Source organism: Crinia signifera, chromosome 8 (genome assembly GCF_055691185.1).
Source record: "Crinia signifera chromosome 8, ASM5569118v1, whole genome shotgun sequence".
In the NCBI taxonomy this organism is placed as follows: domain Eukaryota; kingdom Metazoa; phylum Chordata; class Amphibia; order Anura; family Myobatrachidae; genus Crinia; species Crinia signifera.
Genome location: NC_139224.1, coordinates 138,463,910 through 138,475,013, shown reverse-complemented (window position 1 = coordinate 138,475,013; position 11,104 = coordinate 138,463,910). Strand labels below are relative to the sequence as shown.

Sequence of the window (11,104 nt, the reverse complement as noted above, 5' to 3'; positions counted from 1 at the left end):
AGTGGTCCTTATATGTCAAATGTGTAATGGGCATTGCGGAATGCGGAGTGTTATATAGTATGTCATGGGCATTGAGGAGTGTTATATAGTATGTCATGGGCATTGCGGGGTGTTATATAGTATGTAATGGGCATTACTGTGTGTTATATAGTATGTACTGGGCATTACGGTGTGTTATATAGTATGTAATGGGCATTACGGTGTGTTATATAGTATGTAATGGGCATTACGGTGTGTTATATAGTATGTAATGGGCATTACGGTGTGTTATATAGTATGTCATGGGCATTGTGGAGTGTTATATAGTATGTCATGGGCATTGTGGAGTGTTATATAGTATGTCATGGGCATTGCATGAGTGTTATATAGTATGTCATTGTGTTATATAGTATGTAATGGGCAGTATTCAATGAAAAAAATTTGCCGTGCATGGCGAGAGATTTTTTCTCTCGCCATGCACTCGCCCTGTTCCGGAAGGCTCGCTGCCCTCCTGCTCCCTCTATTCAATGTGGTTAAGACTCGCCGCCACTCGCGAGTGGCGGCGAGTCTTAACCCCTGCAGCGGACGAGCATCCGCAGCAGGAAGCTGGCAGGGAGCCGTGGGACGGTGGCAGCCAGGGAGATTAAAGTCTCCCTGGCTGCCCCAGAACATATGTGGAGGGGAGGTGGGCTCCCCGGGACCCAGGCAGCACAAGCTGCCCCCCCCCCATAGCCAGCGGGGGACCCAGTATTCACTGCACCCGATCGTGCATATGTAATGATCGGATGCAGTGAATATATGAATATCTAATGAGCGGCTCGAGAGCTCCGGCCCCCTGCTGGCTGCTCTGTGTGAAAAAAAAAAAAAAAATTAATAAATATATTTTTTTTATTAAATATATATTCGTGTGCTATAAGCACATGAATAAAAATAACATGCCCCTTCACAGAAAAAAAATCCTGATTTTTTTACACCAAAATTAAAAAAAAAAACTTTTTGTTTAAAAGTTCACATTCCAGCTCTCCATGAAAAGATGGAGAATTGCTACACGGAGAGAGACGGCGAAAATCACTTAGAAAGACGGCAAATATTTCACATTGAATAGGGTTGCTCGCTTTTGGAGAGCAAAATGCTCTGTCCAAGGCGAAAAAAGCACAAATTCGCCATAAAACAGGGCCAATTTTTCTCATTGAATACTGCCCAATGGGCATCATGTGTGGGCGTATGTTTAATTTGAATGACAAAGTTCACTAAAATGTGCAATGGGCATTACGGTGTGTGTGGTATAATGTTGTTCGTGCCCGCTTTTCACTGCGCAGGAGCCTCACCTACTACAAATTGGGGGGGCGCGAAACATGCCCTTGCTCCGGGCGCCGTGGCACCTAGCTACACCACTGATGCCCAGAGTTTCCATGGGAACGCCCATGAAACGCGGGGCGTACGCATATGGTAATGAGCAAAATCAGCCCTTCACGCCCCTCTCCACACCCTGCTTGGGTGGTTCCATACGATCATTTTCTGCACGGATCTCACGCTGTGTTCGGACATGTGAGGCATTCGCACATGCGCAGATACGCCTCTGCACATGCGCAAACACCATCGGCCGGCCGTCCGCACTCGGAGCCATCCGACTCAGTCAGAATAAGGGCCTTAGTTTGGTATGTGGTCAAGTAAAATATTGTATTTTTGTGTCTCTTTTATGAAATGTTAATAAGTAAAAAGCTTTTTCTAACAACCCTTAGAATGAAGTATTCGAATCAGCTGCTGATAAGATCCTCTGCTCCTCACTATCTACTGGTATATGAAGAATGGGCTTATGTTGTAGCAGAGCCATCGGGACTGATTGAGAAGTAGATGCAGAAGCCCCCACAGCTTCGTCTAGTGGTCCATCTTTATGCAAATGCTGCTATACTGTATAATCCTTCCCCGTTGTACATCTGTGCGCCTGAATGTACAACGACCCAGGAACGTGCGGTGAGGTAAATGGCTGAGGACTCCATGGCAAGTACCAGAGCTGGATTTAAAAACAAAGGCCCTTATTCAGATCTGATCACGGTACAAATTTGTTCTCAAAATGGGCAAAACCATGTGCACTGCAGGTGGGGCAGATGTAACATGTGCAAAGAGAGTAAGATTTGGGGGAGTTATATTGTTTCTGTGCAGTGTAAATACTGGCTGCATTATTTTTACACTGCAATTTAGATTTCAGTTTCAACACACCCCACACAAATCTAACTCTCTCTGCCCATGTTACCTCTGCCCCACCTGCGTGTCAAAGCCTGCTTGGGGAGGTGCAGCTGAAGTCACATGTCGTCTGCACCCGCCCAGAATTCGGACTGCAGTGGCCATCTCTAAAGTTAGTCAGCAACCTAAATGATTCATCTCCCGGGCAGCCGCATGCAAGGGGATGCTAGCGAGGGGATTCCTGCGTGCGCAGGGGGGGCTCGAAAGGCTGTTCTTACCTGTTCAAACAGCAAACAGGTCTGAATTAGGCCCTTAATGTGCATCATACTGTACACATTAGTTTAGAGCAGTGATGGCTAACCTTGACACTCCAGCTGTTGTTGAACTACACATCCCAGCATGCACTCCATCAGTTTTAGCATGGCCAAATAGTAAAACTGTAGCAGGGCATGCTGGGATGTGTAGTTCAACAACAGCTGGAGTGTCAAGGTTAGCCATCACTGGTTTAGTGTCCGGTTTAGCAGCTAATCCCAGTTCACATGGGTGTGACGTGCGAGAAACAATATGAATGTCACCCCACAATCTCCTGTCACTTTAGATGAGAGATTGATCACGAAAAATTAAATTGTCTCCTATGTGCGCAGTACACAGCAAAGTCACTATTGCATACATACACTTGTAGCTTGTGCAAAAATATATATTGTCCCTTTAATAGAAACAATAAATCAATATTACTGTAGGTCCTGTTTAAGATAATAAATTAATATAATCAATAAGCCATTGTTGCCTCCCTGATAAATACAGTATTCTCCTATTTATTTTTGATAAGCTTGATAATGCTTCAGCAATTCAGAAGCGACAGTATTTTATATTCTGGGAGTTTGATTTTCAGTTTTGCAAACTGCAGCCTCATCTATTGCTTGATTTGTATTCTTTGCATGTGTACGGTATATACCAGGGTTGTATATTCAGGACGTAATGTGCAGTTCTGACTTCAGTTAATCTTACAGATTTCAAACCATCAGTGGTGTACATATCTGGCACCTGGGCAGGGCCGGCCCGAGCCAAATTTTTTTGGTAAGCAAACTCAGATTTTATTGCCCCTCACTGTGGATATTATGGGTGGAGCTTCAATGTGGGTGGAGTATCAACGCAAAAATAGGGACAGTGCACGCCGGAGGTGCGCCAAACATTTAGGCTGTAGCCACATAATAGTAACAATTCATAATACACCACACAGTAGTGCCCCTTAGACACACTGCGCCATTACACATTATACCACACACCGTAATGCCCATTGCACATTTTAGTGAACTTTGTAATTCCAATTACACATAAGCCCACACATGATGCCCATGACATACTATATAACACTCTGCAATGCCCATGACATACTATATAACACTCCGCAATGCCCATGACATACTATATAACACTCCGCAATGCCCATGACATACTATATAACACTCCGCAATGCCCATGACATACTATATAACACTCCGCAATGCCCATGACATACTATATAACATTCTGCAATGCCCATGACATACTATATAACACTCCGCAATGCCCATGACATACTATATAACACTCTGCAATGCCCATGACATACTATATAACACTCCGCAATGCCCATTGCATACTATATAACACACCATAATGCCCATTACACATTTAACACATAAGTGCCACTTGCCTAGATGCTCAATGCCAGGGGCTTCATGCTCAATGCCAAGGGGCTTCATGCTCGATACCAAGGGGGACTGAATTTGCTCGTTGCCCAGGGGTGCAGAACTGTGCAGCAGCCCGCTCCCGGCCGCTGTGCAGCAAGGTGGGAGGATGGGTGCAGCAGGGTGGTAGGGTCGGTGGGTGGGTGCAGCAGGGTGGGATGGTTGGTGGGTGCAACAGGGTGGGTGGGTGTGTGCTTGCAGCAGGGTGGGTGGGTTAGTGCAGCAGGGTGGGTGGGTGCAGCAGGGTGGGCGGGTTAATGGGTTGGTGCCGCAGGATGGGTGGGTGCAGCAGGGTGGGATGGTTGGTGGGTGGGTGCAGCAGGGTGGGTGGGTGTGTGCTTGCAGCAGGGTGGGTGGGTTTGTGCAGCAGGGTGGGGTTGTGCAGCTGGGTGGGTGGTTGCAGCAGGGTGGGTGAGTTTGTGCAGCAGGGTGGGTGGGTTTGTGCAGCTGGGTGGGTTTGTGCAGCTGGGTGGGTGGGTTTGTGCAGCCGGGTGGGTGGATGGCTGCTTGCAGCAGGGTGGGTGGGTTTGTGCAGCAGGGTGGGTTTGTGCAGCTGGGTGGGTGGTTTTGTGCAGCAGGGTGGGTGGGTGCGCGGTTGATGCAGGGTGGATGCAGCAGGGTGGGAGGGTGCACCTTACCTCACCCCTCCCTCTGCTGTGCTGCGCTGCGCCGCGTCCTCCCCTCCCTCCCCTCCTCCTGGCTTCCAGCTCCCCGCTGTGTCCGGGACCGGGAGAGTGACGCGCACTGCTGCTATGTAATGTATTCATATCTCCCGCTGGACCGCTAGCCAATAGGCGCTCGCGGTCCAGCAGCCACCAGTTGATTGGCTTCTGGACCGCAAGCGCCCATTGGCTAGTGGTCCAGCGTGCGGGAGACGTGTTGTGAAATGTGAATTTCACATAGCAGCAGCATGTCTCTCGGGGGGGAACGGGCAGGGCAACGGCGGAGGCGGGCGAGCGAGCTGGCGGTGCCGGCACAGCTCCGACGCCAGGCTAGCTTCCTGCGCTCGGAGCCGGCGGAGCACACAGTAGGAGATGTTGAGCACATGCCCATGTGCTCATGCATGTCGGAGATGGGACAGACGTTAGTACATTATTTTTAACAATAGATTGCAATACTCTTCTCACTGGTCTTCCTGTAACAAGACTTCCACTCTTAAGGGGCCTACACATGTGGGGATTTGCTGAACGTCCTCAGCGATGCTAGATCGCTCAGAAAGATCGTTCAGCACACAGCGATCTGCCAGGGCTTTGTGCCTTAAAAAATTGATACATCACCAAAATATTGCTGCTGTCGGCATCCCAAATGGCCATTAGGTTTGAGCCAGGCTCCATCGGGGGAGCTCAGTGCAAGTTGTTTGTTGCTCTTCCCCATTCAACATGATATTTGTATCATTATATGTTGGCAAGCCTGATTCTTGTGTCTGCTGTACTGAGACCCGTCAGTTACCCCCCTGCTGTTACCGTAGATGAAATGGCAGAATATGGGAGGCTATGGTCGAGGCAAAAGTAACTGTATACTGTAGAAAGTGAACCACGCCTGCAAACACAATTAGGGACCAATTCAGGCCTGCTCGTAGCAAGCCGCATTTGTACCCGAGGGTCAGGGTTTGTGCATGCGTGAATATGCGTATGTGCAAACCCCCGGAGCAAATGGCTTCGTGAGTTTTACACTTGCAGGGCCATTCGCTCCAGGAGGGGTGGACAAGGGGTAGGCGCAGGGATTTGCCCATCATTTTATGGGCATGCCCACATAAACGGTGGGTGCGCCCATGAAAGCGCTGGGTGCACCCCTCCGAACGCAGGCGTGTCAATGCCTGCTTGGGGGAGGGGGGGGGGGGGGTGACGTCACATGAGAGAGAAGTTAAATCAGTCGATGGTGAGCGACCTTGGAATGATTCTCTTCCGCGCGGCCGCATAAGAGGGGATGTGCTAGTGTACACAATCCCTTGCATGCTAGTGTGGGGGGGGGGGGATTCGGGCAGCAGGGATCGATTGGCAGGGCGGTGTTTACCTGTTCGCTAGGCTGCGAATATACGCTGCCTGGCCAGTAGGACTGAATCAGGCCCTTATTGTAGTTGAATCGGACGGATGTGTATTTTCGGACAGGAACCGAGAGTTCTTATCGCCGCCTTCCGTATCGTCCGAATGCGGTAAGACCAAACGGACCACGTGTGGATTTTTCAGGTGAACAACTCATCCATCTGTGGGAACCTCCCCCATCATTCGATGATCGCCGACCATCGAATGCTGGATTGAGTGGTCAGGCAGCACCAAGTGCTTCAGACCACTCGGGCATTTCTCCGTGCAAACGCTGGGATATGGGCGGGCAGCTGGCATCCGGCTATGTCATATGTCCGCCCCTCACACGTGCGTCAAGGCCGTTTTGCCATACGTACGCCCAGTGCTTTCATGGGAACTCCCATGAAATGCGGGGCGTACGCATATGGTAATGAGCAAAATCAGCCCTTCACGCCCCTCTCCGCACCCTGCTTGGGTGGTTCCATACGATCATTTTCTGCACGGATCTCACGCTGTGTTCGGACATGTGAGGCATTCGCACATGCGCAGATACGCCTCTGCACATGCGCAAACACCATCGGCCGGCCGTCCGCACTCTGAGCCATCCGACTCAGTCAGAATAAGGGCCTTAGTTTGGTATGTGGTCAAGTAAAATATTGTATTTTTGTGTCTCTTTTATGAAATGTTAATAAGTAAAAAGCTTTTTCTAACAACCCTTAGAATGAAGTATTCGAATCAGCTGCTGATAAGATCCTCTGCTCCTCACTATCTACTGGTATATGAAGAATGGGCTTATGTTGTAGCAGAGCCATCGGGACTGATTGAGAAGTGGATGCAGAAGCCCCCACAGCTTCGTCTAGTGGTCCATCTTTATGCAAATGCTGCTATACTGTATAATCCTTCCCCGTTGTACATCTGTGCGCCTGAATGTACAACGACCCAGGAACGTGCGGTGAGGTAAATGGCTGAGGACTCCATGGCAAGTACCAGAGCTGGATTTAAAAACAAAGGCCCTTATTCAGATCTGATCACGGTACAAATTTGTTCTCAAAATGGGCAAAACCATGTGCACTGCAGGTGGGGCAGATGTAACATGTGCAAAGAGAGTAAGATTTGGGGGAGTTATATTGTTTCTGTGCAGTGTAAATACTGGCTGCATTATTTTTACACTGCAATTTAGATTTCAGTTTCAACACACCCCACACAAATCTAACTCTCTCTGCCCATGTTACCTCTGCCCCACCTGCGTGTCAAAGCCTGCTTGGGGAGGTGCAGCTGAAGTCACATGTCGTCTGCACCCGCCCAGAGTTCGGACTGCAGTGGCCATCTCTAAAGTTAGTCAGCCACCTAAATGATTCTCGAAAGACTGTTCTTACCTGTTCAAACAGCAAACAGGTCTGAATTAGGCCCTTTATTTGCTTCATACTGTACACATTGGTTTAGAGCAGTGATGGCTAACCTTGACACTCCAGCTGTTGTTGAACTACACATCCCAGCATGCACTGCATCCGTTTTAGCATGGCCAAATAGTAAAACTGTAGCAGGGCATGCTGGGATGTGTAGTTCAACAACAGCTGGAGTGTCAAGGTTAGCCATCACTGGTTTAGAGTCCGGGTTAGCAGCTAATCCCAGTTCACATGGGTGTGACGTGCGAGAAACAATATGAATGTCACCCCACAATCTCCTGTCACTTTAGATGAGAGACTGATCACGAAAAATTAAATTGTCTCCTATGTGCGCAGTACACAGCAGTCACCATTGCATACATACACTTGTAGCTTGTGCAAAAATATATATTGTCCCTTTAATAAAAACAATTAATCAATATTAGGTCCTGTTTAAGATAATAAATTAATATAATCAATAAGCCATTGTTGCCTCCCTGATAAATACAGTATTATCCTATTTATTTTTGATAAGCTTGATAGTGCTTCAGCAATTCAGATGTGACAGTATTTTATATTCTGGCCGTTTGATTTGCAGTTTTGCAAACTGCAGCCTCATCTATTGCTTGATTTGTATTCTTTGCATGTGTACAGTATATACCAGGGTTGTATTTTCAGGACGTATTCAGATTTTAGTGCCCCTCACTGAGGATATTGTGGGGGAAGCGGCGTAACTATAATTTGGGAGCCCCCCCCCCCCGCCGAAAATAAATCACGCCCCCCCCCCTCCACCACTCCGGCCGCCCATGCCCCCCCCCCATCCCCCGTATATTTACCTGTATTGGCTGCGCTGGTCCCAGCTCCCCTCCTGGCTTCATTCTGATGCTAAACACGGACCATCACAAAATGGCCGCCCCCATACAGCAGACAGTTTCATAGAACTGTTTGCTATATGGGGGCGGACATTTTATGATAGCCCGTTGAAATAGCATCAGAATGAAGCCAGGGGAGCCGGGATCACCGCAGCGAACATAGGTAAAGCTGCGGGGGATGGGGCATTATAATAGCACCGCAGCCCCCCGGCGCCCGCACTTACCCAGCGCCTCCCCGCGACCGCGGGGGCTGCGGTGCTGTAGCTACGCCTTTTTGTGATGGGGAGCTACAATGTGGGTGGAGTATCAACATAATTATAGGGACAATGCATGCCGGAGGTGCGCCAAACCATTTAGGGCATAGCCACATAATAGTAACAATTCATATGACACCACACAGAAGTGCCCCTTAGACACACTGCACCAGCTAGTGCCCCTTAGACACACTGCACCAGCTAGTGCCCCTTAAACACACTGCACCAGCTATAGCCCCTTAGACAAACTGCACTATTACAGATTGTGCCATACATCATGATGCCCATAACACATTGTACAACACACTGTGATGCCCATTACACATTGCGACACACATCGTGATGTACATTACCAGGGCCACTGACAAGGGGATGCTGTGTGTATAGCTGTCCTGGGCCCCAGCCTCTGGAAGGGCCCGGGTAGCTCATTTTGCCAGCCGCAAACCCCCCCCCCCCCCTTTACTGCCTCTGCTGTGCTGTCTGCGATGCGCTTGGTGCCTTGGTGCACTGCACAAAGCAAAGGCGGAGGGGACCCCAAAATTCCTAGTGGCAGCCCTGCCCATTACATATTGTATGACACACCGTTATTCCCATTACACATTATGCCACACACCATGATGCCCATTACATATTATGCCACATAATTGCCGCTTATCTACATGCTCATTGCCAGGGGATTCAAGCTCGTTGCCATGGGGGTTTCTTGCTCATTGCCAAGGAAGATTATCTGCTCGTTGCAAAGGGGGATTAAATGCTCATTAACACAGGGCAGTTAAATGCTCATTGCCAAGGGGGAGTAAAATGCTTGTTGCCACCAGCCAGGCAGAATTGTAAGCAGTGACAGCCGGGTAGAGTGAACAACTTATGTCAACCTTTTCATGTGTCTACCTTTTTCCTGTCGACCTGTAACATATCAACTTTGAGCCTGTTGACCTTTTGGGTCGACCTATTGAATGCTGACCTCAACACTTTTGACCCTTTGACCCCCATTTTTTGGCAGTATGGAAACACTGCTTTATGTCAATAGTAATTTATCGGGGCAGCGAGCGGGTCCGAATTAGGCCCTTAGACACAATGCTATTGATTAGAGTGCATGTAAGAAAACAACGTTTTACCCATGCACAGTGTTTCTTTTTTGGCACAGCAGGAATCATTTTTCAAAATGCCATTTTAAGCTCAAAATCAATTTTTAACATTGGAACAGTGAATATAACTCTCCCATTTCACTGCTTGTAGTGTTATTGCGGACTGTACAATGCAGAGACATGGCTGGCCATATAATTAGCAAACAGCGGAAGCCATTTAAATAACTGAGCAGATCTCTTTGTAGTGAAAACACATTTTTTAAATCTTGATTGCAATGTATTTAAAAATTGATTTTTCAGCTCTTTTCTGCTAAATAGAATTAAGGCACTCAAATTGATGCAGAAAATTCCATTTAATCCTTGGTACAGTAAGTGTATTTATAATGAGTGATATCCTAAAAGAGTATTAAACTGCTGCAGTATTAGTATCGTTGTGGCATATTTACAATTCCCAGCCTACCTGGACATTATTGTTATGATTCCAAGTCTTATTAAAAAGTACACACAAGATTTTTATCTAGGACATACTCGGCGACTGCGATAGAAGCAGTCGGATCGGGGCCAGAACTGACGTCGCAGGCCCTCCCCTCAAGCACCCAGGAAACGGCCTTTTACCACCAGACAAACGCCAGCTTTCTGTCAGTCAGCTTGCCAGCGATCAAAAAAATAGCAGGATGGCATTGCACCACGCTCTATGATCCATACGCACGTGCAGTCTATCGATAATCTCCATGCCCGCAAATTCACAGCTGTGCAATCAGGTCTCAATAACTCACAAAGCGATTGATTCAGGGTTGATCGCAAAAGCAAAATATTACTCAAATGGACAAAACCATGTTTCATTTCAGGTGGGGCAGAGAGTTAGATTTGGTAGGGGTGTGTTCAAACTGAAATCAAAATTGCAGTGTAAAAATAAATCAGCCAGTGTTTACCCTGCAGAGTCAAAACAACTCAACCAAATGTAACTCTCTCTGCACATGTTACATCTGCAACACCAGCAGTGCAGCATGATTTTGCCTATTTGAGATTTTGCTTATGCGATCCACTCTGAATCAGTTCCTTATAGAGAATGGACACGTTTCTGCAGAAACCAACTCACCTGTGTGTGACTGGACACTGTTCATCATTGTTGACTTTCTTGAATTTTCATTTTCCTAAAAATAAGAAATCCCAGAAAGTTTTTTTTATTTTTATTTTACAGCCAATTTGTCAAATTGCATTGAGAATCAGAACCTTTAGGAGTGAGCTACTGCACAGTCTACAATATGACTCCGCTTTATTCCTTACCAAGATGACCACCACTACTACTACCGCACATGTGTGGGAACCTCTTATTAATAGCCAAGTATACGACTAGACGATATTCTTAGTGAGCAGTATTGTCAATGATTTTCCGTAACTTTGGGGGGAATGATATAGTGCATGCACACTGAATGATATTGTTAATGATATCATTCAGTGACATTATTCAGTCTTCACTTTGTATATGCAGTCAGTGGCATTGATAGGGGGGGGTACTTTACCCGGACCCCGGGCCCCCTCCCCCGCTTCAGAGACCAGGCAGTGGGAGTGGAGCGTACAGGCTGCCACCACA

General features: G+C 47.6%; 1 long non-coding RNA gene across 1 annotated transcript; it reads left to right on the top strand.

The window, feature by feature from the left end:
* Positions 1 to 4,815: 4,815 nt before the first annotated feature.
* On the top strand, positions 4,816 to 10,873 carry LOC146027113 (uncharacterized). Its single transcript, XR_014454679.1, has 3 exons — positions 4,816 to 4,976; positions 6,635 to 6,871; positions 10,712 to 10,873. It is a non-coding gene; the product is annotated as an uncharacterized LOC146027113 (long non-coding RNA).
* The last annotated feature ends 231 nt before the right edge of the window (positions 10,874 to 11,104 follow it).